At 42.2% G+C, this 13,087-nt stretch overlaps 4 protein-coding genes across 17 annotated transcripts in view; all 4 read right to left on the bottom strand.

Moving 5' to 3' along the window:
* Positions 1 to 7,063, bottom strand: part of FYCO1 (FYVE and coiled-coil domain autophagy adaptor 1) — a 268,566-nt gene extending 261,503 nt beyond the window's left edge. Inside the window, exon 1 of the mRNA XM_081525965.1 lies at positions 6,930 to 7,063. The gene's annotated coding sequence lies outside the window, so the exon portion shown is untranslated. The remainder of the gene's footprint in view (positions 1 to 6,929) is intronic.
* The window catches only part of XCR1 (X-C motif chemokine receptor 1), a 325,532-nt gene that overhangs the window by 180,860 nt on the left and 131,585 nt on the right, over positions 1 to 13,087 (bottom strand). Inside the window, exon 1 of one of the 2 annotated variants that reach the window (XM_081526007.1) lies at positions 6,930 to 7,063. The exons of the other annotated variant lie outside the window; for it this stretch is intronic. The gene's annotated coding sequence lies outside the window, so the exon portion shown is untranslated. Of the gene's footprint in view, positions 1 to 6,929; positions 7,064 to 13,087 lie in introns of those variants that run through there. 2 annotated transcript variants of the gene reach the window in all.
* The window catches only part of LOC145520162 (C-C chemokine receptor type 1), a 243,236-nt gene that overhangs the window by 98,564 nt on the left and 131,585 nt on the right, over positions 1 to 13,087 (bottom strand). Inside the window, exon 1 of one of the 2 annotated variants that reach the window (XM_081525996.1) lies at positions 6,930 to 7,063. The exons of the other annotated variant lie outside the window; for it this stretch is intronic. The gene's annotated coding sequence lies outside the window, so the exon portion shown is untranslated. Of the gene's footprint in view, positions 1 to 6,929; positions 7,064 to 13,087 lie in introns of those variants that run through there. 2 annotated transcript variants of the gene reach the window in all.
* LOC145520160 (C-C chemokine receptor type 1-like) overlaps positions 1 to 13,087 on the bottom strand; it is a 214,249-nt gene that overhangs the window by 69,577 nt on the left and 131,585 nt on the right. For 8 of the 12 annotated variants that reach the window (XM_081525981.1, XM_081525985.1, XM_081525993.1 and 5 more), the window contains exon 1: positions 6,930 to 7,063. The exons of the other annotated variants lie outside the window; for them this stretch is intronic. The gene's annotated coding sequence lies outside the window, so the exon portion shown is untranslated. Of the gene's footprint in view, positions 1 to 6,929; positions 7,064 to 13,087 lie in introns of those variants that run through there. 12 annotated transcript variants of the gene reach the window in all.

Here is a 13,087-nt window from a genome sequence, read left to right as displayed (position 1 = left end):
TTTCTGAATTGAGGAAAGCCTCTCAGTTTGCAGACAGGACAAGATTCTTCCTGGCTTAGTTTGGGTCTCGGGAAATTGACGCCTGGTCTCAGGTTGCCCTTACTTGCTAACGCCCGCTTCACTTAATCGCAGTGGGAAATGTGAGCGCTAGGGGGCCTTCGTCAATGCCAGAGCTGCTGCTAGCCCCAGGCAGTCACTCAAGGAAACAGTGAAGCAGAAAAAAAACACCCATATGCTAGGTGGGAGGTGAGGTTTTGATGATGTCACAGCAAGAAACTCAGGAATGCCTATATCTGATCCTGTCAGACTGAAGTTGCAAAACTCTAGGAGATGCCATTTATATTCCTAGGAATTGTGCAATGCAGTGGCCACAAGAGGGAGAAACAGAGGATAGATAGGAACACAGTTTCACTTTGTTATTACCAGGGCTAATTCCCAGTTCCCTGGTGTAGGGCTTTGGTAAAGCTGGTTATCATTCAAGTTCTAAGAAATTACACTATCTTCTCTGAAAAATTCGGATCTAATTCCAGAGATCACATGCAAGCAATGGGTAGGCTGAAAACATGTGCGGCCAGAAGAGAGTAGCAGGATGGCAGAATCTGCCCTGATTCCACATACAGCCTCTTGGAGGATGAAAATAGACTAGACTTGCTAGTGCACGTGTGGGACCTTTTAACATACAATAGCCCCAGCTGCTAGTAAGTGTGGCCCAATCTATATTCTGAAATCTGTAAATCAGAACAGCAACTCCTCTGACCCAGGATACGTGAGAAGGGACAGACGGACAGATGTTCTGCTCATCCTACTGTTGTTCAATCAAGATGCTGTTCATCGGTCAAACCTCAACTGGTCACTTCACTGAACATCTATAATTGTCCTAGTCTTTATGCAACGAGGTAAAGGGGATGGTTAAAACAAAACAAAACAAAACACATGGTAGCTTGTCTCAAGAAGATGAGAATTTAACAAATTAAGGAGTGTGTGGATATTCTGTTGCCCCATCCAGATCCACTCTCCATCCTGCTCTGTGCCTGAAAAGCTGCCTTGAATGAACCACACCAGTTTTCTCCCTTGCTCTCTGGACTAGGTCTATGGGGGACACCTTCAGGAGGCTGGAAGAAGGCAGAAGAGTGAGATCAGATTCTTTATTCTCCCAACCCCCTCCCTGCAGTAGCACTGGGGGCTGGTGGCACAGCAGGTCCATTTCTTAGTTCTAAAGCTTGCCAGATCCTCCCAGCCCTTGCCCCTTTTGATATGTTGTTGCTATTCAGTAGCTCAGTTGTGCCCGACTCTTTGAAACCCCATGGACTGCAGCATGCCAGGATTCCCTGTCTTTCACCATCTCCCGGAGCTTGCTCAAACTCATGTCCATTGAGTCAATGATACCATCCAACCATCTCATCCTCTGTCGTCCTCTTCTCCTCCTGCCTTCAATCTTTCCCAGTATCAGGGTCTTTTCTAATGAGTTGGCTCTTTGCATCAGGTGGCCAAAGTACTGGAGCTTCAGCCTCAGCATCAGTCCTTCCAATGAATATTCAGGATTTATTTCCTTTAGGATTGACTGGTTTGATCTCCTTGCTGTCCAAGGGATTCTCAAGAGTCTTCTCCAACACCACAGTTTAAAAGCATCAATTCTTCGGCGCTCAGCCTTCTTTATGGTCCAACTCTCACATCCATACATGACTACTGGAAAAATCATTGCTTTGACTAGATGGAACTTTGTCAGTAAAGTGATGAATCTGCTTTTTAATACGCTGTCTAGGTTTATCAAAGCTTTTCTTCCAAGGAGCAAGCATCTTTTAATTTAATGGCTGTAGTCACCATCTGAAGTGATTTTGGAGCCCAAGAAAACAAAGTCTCTCACTGTTCCCATTGTTTTCCCATCTATTTGCCATGAAGTGATGGGACTGGATGCCATGATCTTAGTTTTCTGAATGTTGAGTTTAAACCAGCTATTTCACTCTCTTTCATCTTCATCAAGAGACTCTTTAGTTCCTCTTCACTTTCTACCATAAGGGTGGTGTCATCTGCATATCTGAGGTTATTAATATTTTCCCAGCAATCTTGATTCCAGCTTGTGCTTCATCCAGCCCAGCATTTCTCATGATGTACTCTGCATATAAGTTAAATAAGCAGGGTGACAATATACAGCCTTGGTGTACTCCTTTCCAAATTTTGAACCAGTTCATGGTTCCATGTTCAGTTCTAACTGTTGCTTGTTGACCTGCATACAGGCTTCGTGGGAAACAAGCAGCCTTCCCATCTCTTTAAGAATTTTCTACCATTTGTTGTGATCCACACAGTCAAAGGCTTTAGTGTAGTCAATGAAGCAGAAGTAGATGCTTTTCTGGAATTCTCTTGCTTTTTCTATGATTCAACAGATGTTGGCAATTTGACGTAGAGCTGGTAACAAACTTACTCATCTCAGGGGGCTGCATCCTCCCTCCTAAAGGAGATCAGTCCTGGGTGTTCATTGGAAGGACTGATGTTGAAGCTGAAACTCCAATACTTTGGCCACCTGATGTGAAGAGCTGACTCATTTGAAAAGACCCTGATGCTGGGTAAGATTGAGGGCAGGAGGAAAAGGGGAGGACAGAGGATGAGATGGTTGGATGGCATCACCAACTCAATGCACATGAGTTTGGGTGGGCTCTGGGAGTTGGTGTTGGATAGGGAGGCCTGGCGTGCTGCAGCTCATGGGGTCGCAAGGAGTCGGACACGACTGAGTGACTGAACTGAACTGAACTGAACACAGTCAAAGGCTTTAGCGTAGTCAATGAAGCAGAGGTAGATGCTTTTCTGGAATTCTCCTGCTTTTTCTATGATTCAACAGATGTTGGCGATTTGACCTAGAGCTGGTAACAAACTAACTCATCTCAGGGGATTACATTCTCCCTCCACCCTGCTAACCTTTGTAAATGGTCCCTTGATTAAATTCCTCTCAAACTGCCCAATTTGAGTGTGTTGTCTCTTGCTGGGACCCTGAGTTTCGTGAGAAGACAATATATGGCACATGAAAACAAGCTGGCAACAAAAGAAAAAATATGGCAAATGCAGGTTAAGTGTTCAGGGAAGACTTCTTGAAAGAGGAGGGGTGAAGCTGGGCCCTAAGTACAGGAAACTACACCTCTGAGGAAAGCTGTAGGAAGGGGTTATGATGTTCAAGGAATAGAGACTAACAGTCAATGTGGATGGGAGTAACCAACAAGTGAGGAAGCAAGGACATGCTGATGCTAAGGGTCTGGATGTACCCTACTGGCAACGGGGAGTGACACTGCTACAGATTCAAACTGGGGTGGGGGTTGCTTGGTTCATAATGGCTCCTACAGTGACCATCACCAGGCTCCTCCCAGGTTCTCCTTAATTTGCTTGATCCGAGAGTGATAGATCCTAGCCTGACCTAAGCTAGGCCAATCAGAATCGAAAACACAAATGAAGACACAAAGAGATGGGTGGCAGTGACTGCTCCTGTGGCTGTGGCCTAGAGTGGAGCTGCATGACCTCCTCTGAGATCCTTCTCACCTTCTTCTCACCTTCCATGAACTGTCCAAACCACAGGCAAACAGTCATTCTTGACTCAAGTTGGGTCATTTATAAATCAAGACAAAGTGATGCAAAAATGAGTGCTAGAAAGCAGGCTGCAGGCATTAAAGACTTTCAGAGAGATGAGACTCACATCCGTATCCCAGAAAGGGAAAATGGCAGCCCACGGAATAGAGCAGTGAACAGTTAGTCAGGCTGTCACCATGCACTGTGGGCCCACTGAAGACAGAGCTTGGCCAGGGATGGGGCAGGTGGCAGGAAGGTGCTGCTATTCAACAACCTAGAAGGATGAGGGATGCCAGAACCAGAGGGTAGAAAGGCTGCTTCTGAAGGCACTGAGAAGCTTAGAGCCATAAAAGAAACACTCAAATACCAAAGTTTTCATCTTCAAGTTAGAGTGAAACAGCGTTTCTGTGACCATGTTGGGGAGGTGGGGTGGGAATCTTATTACTGGAAGTCGCCAGGTTACGACTGTTGGAAACCAATTCAGAGCCGGAATTGGCAGGTGTCTTAATGTAAATTGAATTCACACATTTGCCGAAAAGCATGCATCAGTGTTAAGGCAGTAATTGAGACAGACCAAGAACGGGACTACCTGGACAGATGGAGAGGTCCTGGGAAGCCCTGACCCTCACTGTCCTCTGGCACACTCTCATCTACACCTTTCTTTCCAAAGAAAGCCACTTTTCCTTAGCATGACAAAGTTAACAGTTCACCCCATGTCCACGCTTTAAGGTTGCTCACCTAATAAATAGAATTTGAGTTCAACACAACCCAGAAGATAAAATGCAGAATCAGAGTAGGGAAGACAATTCCATAAGGAATTACAGAAAAATTTCAATACATATTATCAAAACTCTGAGTTTGGAAGATGGCGGAGGAATAGGACGGGGAGACCACTCTCTCCTCCACAAATTTATCGAAAGAACATCTGAACGCTGACCAAACTTCACAAAACTACTTCTGAAGGCTGGCTGAGGACGTCAGGCTTCCACAAAAACAGCGCATTATCTTCAAAAGAGGTAGGAGAAATTATAAAAGATAAAAAGAGAGACAAAAGAGTTAGGGACGGAGACCCGTCCCGGGGAGGGAGTCGTAAAAGAGGAGGAATTTCCAAGCACCAGGAAACCCTCTCACCGGAGGGTGTGGGGGAGGATTTCTTATCTCGGAGGGCAACGTAACTGGGAGGAAAAAATAAATAAAATCCACAGATTACGTGCCTAAAGCAACTCCCAGCAAAGAACCCCAGATGCTCGCATCATCCGCCACCAGCAAGTGGGGGCTGAACGGAGAGGAGCGGGCGGCATTGCCTAGGGTAAGGACCGGGCCCGAGTGCCCCGAGGGCAATCTGAGGGAGCTAACATGAGATAGTAACCTAAACTGTGGGACAGCGAGAGAGAGAGAACTATCCCGCGAAAAGCCCAACTCTAAGGCACTGCCGGCCCGCTCACAGAACAAAGGACTGAGCGATACCAGAGGAGAGCTAGCCGGCTGCGGACCGCCCCATCCCCCGCCGGACACAGCGGGCAGGCGGGGCCCGCCAGAGCCGGAAAGGGGCAAACTCGGCTCCAGAGAGGGCACCCCCTACCAAACTGCAAACAGGCTCCCAGTTTCTAAGCAAAGACTGCCTGAGATCCCGGAGGGTCGACAGCCGCCGGGAGGGTCGCAGCCAGAGACCAGCTCCCCAGAACCGACACAAAGCACACCGGAGCCGGGCGCGCCCGTAAACCGAGGTGGGGACCAGGGAGGTGATAAGCCGCACCGCCCCAACAGGGGAGAGCGCGCTCGCCAAACTCCTGGCCGCCTGGGCAGCTCCGACCGGGAACGGCACAAGCCGCGGGCGAAACCGAGTCTGCGCCTTTGTGGAGTAACCGGGAGCCTGAACCTGAGCGGCTTAGACCTGGGAAGTGCACGCAGCTCAGGGCCCGCTCCCCGGCCGAGTAACCTGAAGCCTGAGCAGGGTAGACGGGGAAAGCACACACGCCGTGAGCGGGGACGAACCCAGTGCGGCCGAGACACTGCGAGCTTACCACACACACGCCAGATTTGCAGTGTTCTTTCCTCCCCACAGCACGATTGAACAAGCGAACCTAAAGAGATCACCTCCACCGCTTTGTTGCAGGGCGGAAATTAGATACTGAAGAGATCTCCAAACAGAAGCCAAATAAACAGAGGGAAGCGCTTTGGAAGGGACAGGCCAACAGATTAAGATCCCTGTAGTTAATACCGACTGCATTGAAAAGGACCTATAGATCTTGAAAAGTATAAGCAGGAATAAGGATCTATCTAAAACTGAGCAGATCCCACACTGCTCACAACAGCTCCAGAGAAAGTCCGGGATATATATTTTTTTTACTATTATTTTTTTTTTTTTAATTTTTTTTTAATTAAAAAAAATTTTTTTTCTCTTCTTTCCTTTTTCTTCAAGCCCTCTATTACACCTTTAACTTTCATTTTCATAACCCACTATTAACTTGCAAAAAAAAAAAACCCTATTTTTGAAGCAAACTACATACATATATCTTATACCTTTTGTGTTTTCTTTTTTTTAATGTTTTTTTCCTGTTCTACATTTTTTTACTGTTTCTTTTTTTACTGTTTTACTGTTTTTTTTTCTTTTTACACTGTTTCCTTTTTTCTTTTTTTTTTCTTTTTAGATTGTAAGTTTTATAAGAGTCTAACCTCTACTCTAGATTTTTAATCTTTGTTTTACATATTTGATATCAATTTTGTACATTTAAGAACCCAATCTTTAGGACCCACTTTTACTCAGGAGTGTGATCACTGGCCTGATCACTCTCTCCCCCTATTGATGCTCTTTCTTCTCCCTCAGGGAACCTCTATCTCCCACCCTCCTCCTTCTCTTCTCAACCCAATTCTGTGAATCTCTGAGGGTGTTCTGGGTACCGGAGAACACTTCAGGAACAGGATACTGCCCAGATCTCTCTCTCCCCTCTTGATTCCTCCCTTTCTACTCATGCTCACCTCTGTTACCTTCCTCCCCCCTCTCTATGTATCTCTGTGAACCACTCTGAGGGTTCCAAACTGTGGAAAGCACAGAGGGAAGTGCTTACTGGCTAGATTGCTCTCTCCACATTTGAATTCCCCTCTTCCCCTCCTGGTCACCTCAACCCCCCCCCCACCTCATCTCTCCATGTAACTCAGTGAACCTTTCTGGGTATCCCTCACTGTGGAGAGTCTTTTCACCATTAACCTAAAAGTTTTATTATTGAGGCTGTATGGAAGGAGAAGTCTTGAGGCTACTGCAAGAATAAGACTGAAAGCCAGGGGAAATATTAATTAATAAGAGACCATCCAATAGCCTCCATAAATACACTGAAACCAAGCTCCACCCAAGAGACAATAAGTTCCAGAGCAAGACATACCACGCAAATTCTCCAGCAACGCAGGAACATAGACCTGAGCATCAGTATACAGGCTGCCCAGAGGCACACCAAATCCATAGACATCTCAAAAATTAATACTGGTCACTCCATTGCACTCTAGAGAGCAGAAATCCAGCTCCACCCACCAGAACACCGACACAAGCTCCCCCAACCAGGAAGCCTTGACAAGCCACCTGTCCAACCCCAACCGCAGTGAGGAACCTCCACAACAAAGAGGAACTTCATACTACCAGAATACAGAAGGGCCACGCCTAACACAGCAATCTAAACAAGATGAAAAGGCAGAGAAATACTCAGCAAGTAAAGGAAAATGAGAAATGCCGACAAAGCCAAACAAAAGAGGAGGAGATAGGGAATCTATCTGAAAAAGAATTTAGAATAATGATAATAAAAATGATCCAAAATCTTGAAAGCAAAATGGAGTTACAGATAAATAGCCTGGAGACAAAGATTGAGAAGATGCAAGAAATGTTTATCAAGGACTTAGAAGAAATAAAAAGGAGTCAATATAGAATGAATAATGAAATAAAGGAGATAAAAGACACTCTGGAGGGAACCAACAGTAGAATAACGGAGGCAGAAGATAGGATAAGTGAGGTAGAAGATAGAATGATGGAAATAAACGAAGCAGAGAGGAAAAAAGAAAAAAGAATCAAAAGAAATGAGGAAAACCTCAGGGACCTCTGGGACAATATGAAACGCCCCAACATTCGAATCATAGGAGTCCCAGAAGAAGAAGATAAAAGGAAAGGCCATGAAAAAATACTCGAGGAGATAATAGTTGAGAATTTCCCTAAAATGAGGAAAGAAATAGTCACAGAAGTCCAAGAAACCCAGAGAGTTCCAAACAGGATAAACCCAAGGCGAAACACCCCAAGACACATATTAATCAAATTAACAAAGATCAAACACAAAGAACAAATATTAAAAGCAGCAAGGGAAAAACAACAAATAACACACAAGGGGATCCCCATAAGGATAACAGCTGATCTTTCAATAGAAACCCTTCAGGCTAGAAGGGAATGGCAGGACATACTTAAAGTAATGAAAGAGAATAATCTACAACCCAGATTACTGTACCCAGCAAGGATCTCATTCAGATATGAAGGAGAATTCAAAAGCTTTACAGACAAGCAAGAACTGAGGGAATTCAGCACCACCAAACCAGCTCTCCAGCAAATGCTAAAGGATCTTCTCTAAACAGGAAACACAGAAAGGATGTTTCAACACGAACTCAAAACAACAAAGTAAATGGCAACGGGATCATACTTATCAATAATTACCTTAAATGTAAATGGGTTGAATGCCCCAACCAAAAGACAAAGGCTTGCTGAATGGATACAAAAACAAGACCCCTATATATGCTGTCTACAAGAGACCCACCTCAAAACTAGGGACACACACAGGCTGAAAGTGAAAGAATGGAAAAACATATTCCATGCAAACGGAGACCAAAAGAAAGCAGGAGTCGCAATACTCATTTCAGATAAAATAGACTTTAAAATAAAGGATGTGAAAAGGGACAAAGAAGGACACTACATAAAGATCAAAGGATCAATTCAAGAAGAAGACGTAACAATCATAAATATATATGCACCCAACATAGGAGCACCACAATATATAAGGCAAATACTAACAAGTATGAAAGGGGAAATTAACAATAACACAATAATAGTGGGAGACTTTAATACTGAACTCACGCATATGGATAGATCAACTAAACAGAAAATTAACAAGGAAACACAAACTTTAAATGATACAATAGACAAATTAGATTTAATTGATATTTACAGGAGTTTCCACCCCAAAACAATCAATTTTACCTTTTTCTCAAGTGCACATGGAACTTTCTCCAGGATAGATCACATCCTGGGCCATAAATCTAGCCTTGGTAAATTCAAAAAAATTGAAATCATCCCAGCCATCTTCTCTGACCACAATGCAGTAAGATTAGATCTCAATTACAGGAAAAAAACTATTAAAAGTTCCAACATATGGAGGCTAAACAACACGCTTCTGAATAACCAACAAATCACAGAAGAAATCAAAAAAGAAATCAAATTATGCATAGAAACGAATGAAAATGAAAACACAACAACCCAAAACCTATGAGACACTGTAAAAGCAATACTAAGGGGAAGGTTCATAGCAATACTGGCGTACCTCAAGAAACAAGAAAAAAATCAAATAAATCAACTAACTCTACACCTAAAGCAACTAGAGAAGGAAGAAATGAAAAACCCCAGGGTCAGTAGAAGGAAAGAAATCTTAAAAATTAGGGCAGAAATAAATGCAAAAGAAACAAAAGAGACCATAGCAAAAATCAACAAAACTAAAAGCTGGTTTTTCGAGAAGATAAACAAAATTGACAAGCCATTAGCCAGACTCATCAAGAAACAATGGGAGAAGAATCAGATCAACAAAATTAGAAATGAAAATGGAGAGATCACAACAGACTCCACAGAAATACAAAGGATCATAAGAGACTACTACCAACAGCTATATGCCAATAAAATGGACAACTTGGAAGAAATGGACAAATTCTTAGAAAAGTATAACTTTCCAAAACTGAACCAGGAAGAAATAGAAGATCTTAACAGACCCATCACAAGCACGGAAATCAAAACTGTAATCAGAAATCTTCCAGCAAACAAAAGCCCAGGACCAGACGGCTTCACAGCGGAATTCTACCAAAAATTTAGAGAAGAGCTAACACCTATCCTACTCAAACTCTTCCAGAAAATTGCAGAAGATGGTAAACTTCCAAACTCATTCTATGAGGCCACCATCACCCTAATTCCAAAACCAGACAAAGATGTCACAAAAAAGGAAAACTACAGGCCAATATCACTGATGAACATAGATGCAAAAACCCTTAATAAAATTCTAGCAAACAGAATCCAACATCATATTAAAAAGATCATACATCATGACCAAGTGGGCTTTATCCCAGGAATGCAAGGTTTTTTTAACATCCGCAAATCAATCAATGTAATACACCACATTAACAAATTGAAAGAAAAAAACCATATGGTTATCTCAATAGATGCAGAAAAAGCCTTTGACAAAATTCAGCATCCATTTATGATAAAAACCCTCCAGAAAGCAGGAATAGAAGGAACATATCTCAACATAATAAAAGCTATATATGACAAACCCACAGCAAACATTATCCTCAATGGTGAAAAATTGAAAGCATTTCCCCTAAAGTCAGGAACAAGGCAAGGATGCCCACTCTCACCACTACTATTCAACATAGTTTTGGAAGTTTTGGCCACAGCAATCAGAGCTGAAAAAGAAATAAAAGGAATACAGATAGGAAAAGAAGAAGTAAAACTCTCACTGTTTGCAGATGACATGATCCTCTACATAGAAAACCCTAAAGACTCTACTAGAAAATTACTAGAGTTGATCAATGAATATAGTAAAGTTGCAGGATATAAAATTAACACACAGAAATCCCTTGCATTCCTATACTCCAGGAATGAGAAAACAGAAAGAGAAATTAAGGAAACAATACCATTCACCATTGCAACAAAAAGAATAAAATACTTAGGAATATATCTACCTAAAGCAACAAAAGACTTATATATAGAAAACTATAAAACACTGATGAAAGAAATCAAAGAGGACACAAACAGATGGAGAAATATACCGTGTTCATGGATTGGAAGAATTAATATAGTGAAAATGAGTATACTACCCAAAGCAATCTATAGATTCAATGCAATCCCTATCAAGCTACCAATGGTATTTTTCACAGAACTAGAACAAATCATCGCACAATTTGTATGGAAATATAAGAAACCTCGAATAGCCAAAGCAATCTTGAGGAAGAAGAATGGAACTGGAGGAATCAACCTGCCTGACTTCAGGCTCTACTACAAAGCCACAGTCATCAAGACAGTATGGTACTGGCACAAAGATAGAAATATAGATCAATGGAACAAAATAGAAAGCCCAGAGATAAACCCACGCACATATGGACACCTTATCTTCGACAAAGGCGGCAAGAATATACAATGGAGAAAAGACAATCTCTTTAACAAGTGGTGCTGGGAAAACTGGTCAACCACTTGTAAAAGAATGAAACTAGAACACTTCCTAACACCGTACACAAAAATAAACTCAAAATGGATTAAAGATCTAAACGTAAGACCAGAAACTATAAAACTCCTAGAGGAAAACATAGGCAAAACACTCTCCGACATAAATCACAGCAGGATCCTCCATGACCCACCTCCCAGAATATTGGAAATAAAAGCAAAAATAAATAAATGGGACCTAATTAAAATTAAAAGCTTTTGCACAACAAAGGAAACTATAAACAAGGTGAAAAGACAGCCTTCAGAATGGGAGAAAATAATAGCAAATGAAGCAACAAACAATTAATCTCAAAAATATACAAGCAACTTCTGCAGCTGAATTCCCGAAAAATAAACGACCCAATCAAAAAATGGGCCAAAGAACTAAACAGACATTTCTCCAAAGAAGACATACAGATGGCTAACAAACACATGAAAAGATGCTCAACATCACTCATTATTAGAGAAATGCAAATCAAAACCACAATGAGGTATCATTTCACACCAGTCAGAATGGCTGCTATCCAAAAGTCTACAAGCAATAAATGCTGGAGAGGGTGTGGAGAAAAGGGAACCCTCTTACACTGTTGGTGGGAATGCAAACTAGTACAGCCACTATGGAGAACAGTGTGGAGATTCCTTAAAAAACTGGGAATAGAACTGCCATATGACCCAGCAATTCCACTGCTGGGCATATACACCGAGGAAACCAGAATTGAAAGAGACGCGTGTACCCCAATGTTCATCGCAGCACTGTTTACAATAGCCAGGACATGGAAGCAACCTAGATGTCCATCAGCAGACGAACGGATAAGGAAGCTGTGGTACATATACACAATGGAATATTACTCAGCCATTAAAAAAAATACATTTGAATCAGTTCTACTGAGATGGATGAAACTGGAGCCCATTATACAGAGTGAAGTAAGCCAGAAAGAAAAACAACAATACAGTATACTAATGCATATATATGGAATTTGAAAGATGGTAACGATAACCCTATATGCGAGACAGAATAAGAGACACAGATGCATGGAACAATTTTATGGACTCTGAGGGAGAAGGTGAGGGTGGGACGTTCTGGGAGAATAGCATTGAAACATGTATATTATCATATGTGAAACAGAACACCATTCCATGTTCGATGCATGTGACAAGGGCTCAGGGCCGGGGCAATGGGATGATCCAGAAGGATGGGATGGGGAGGGAGGTGGGTGGGGGGTCCAGGAAGGGGAACACATGTAAACCCATGGCTGATTCATGTCAATGTATGGCAAAAACTATTACAATATTGTAAAGTAATTAGCCCCCAACTAAAATAAATAAATTTATAAAAAAAAAAAAACTCTGAGTTTGGATTTTGAGAGTACTTAATAAAAGTGAGCAGAATAGAATTTTAATTGGACTGAATTTACTTACATGTACACTCATCAGAAACACTAAACTCAGTGGCTGAGGTTCTGTGAGTTTGTTGACTGGGCAAATACAGACTTAGACCAAATGCTCATCCACGCTAGGTGAGTGTTATGCTAGGCCAGGGATCCCTTGGAAGAACCTAGAGAAAGACTATACATTATATCGCCTCTATCATGTGCATTCTGACTTGTCGACCTCACTCCCTTTCTCTCTACAGCAGGGAAGTCCCTTCTCTCTTTTGTCTTTAAGACAAGATTAGAGAGAGAAGGTCATCTGCATTGGTGGTAGGATGGGCTATAATTAAAATATTAATACAATTCTTGATCTCAGTGAGGTAGGGAGTATATTAAGTATGGATGTTTTACCATCCAAAGAGACAATATAGGTGTGGCCATTATGGAAGTCAATAGGCAAAGGATGGTGATCTGGGCCCAAGGAGGGATCTGACACCCAGAAAACTCTTACTCAAGAAAATTTCAAGTCTGGCAAAAATCAGATCTATCCTGATTACTTTAGCTGAGAATGTATCCTCTGTCCAAATTCTCAGCAGTGAGTAATTTTACAAAACCAGGGGTGCTTGAATGATAAGAAAACTATACTTTGTTGAGAAAAAGCTTTAAAAAATTGCCCCTTGTA

The sequence above is a fragment of the Giraffa tippelskirchi genome, chromosome 9 (genome assembly GCF_054371585.1).
Source record: "Giraffa tippelskirchi isolate mGirTip1 chromosome 9, T2T-mGirTip1v1.2.pri, whole genome shotgun sequence".
NCBI classification, from domain to species: domain Eukaryota; kingdom Metazoa; phylum Chordata; class Mammalia; order Artiodactyla; family Giraffidae; genus Giraffa; species Giraffa tippelskirchi.
The sequence above is the reverse complement of the archived record's forward strand: the minus strand, read 5'-3'. Positions and strand labels throughout refer to the sequence as shown.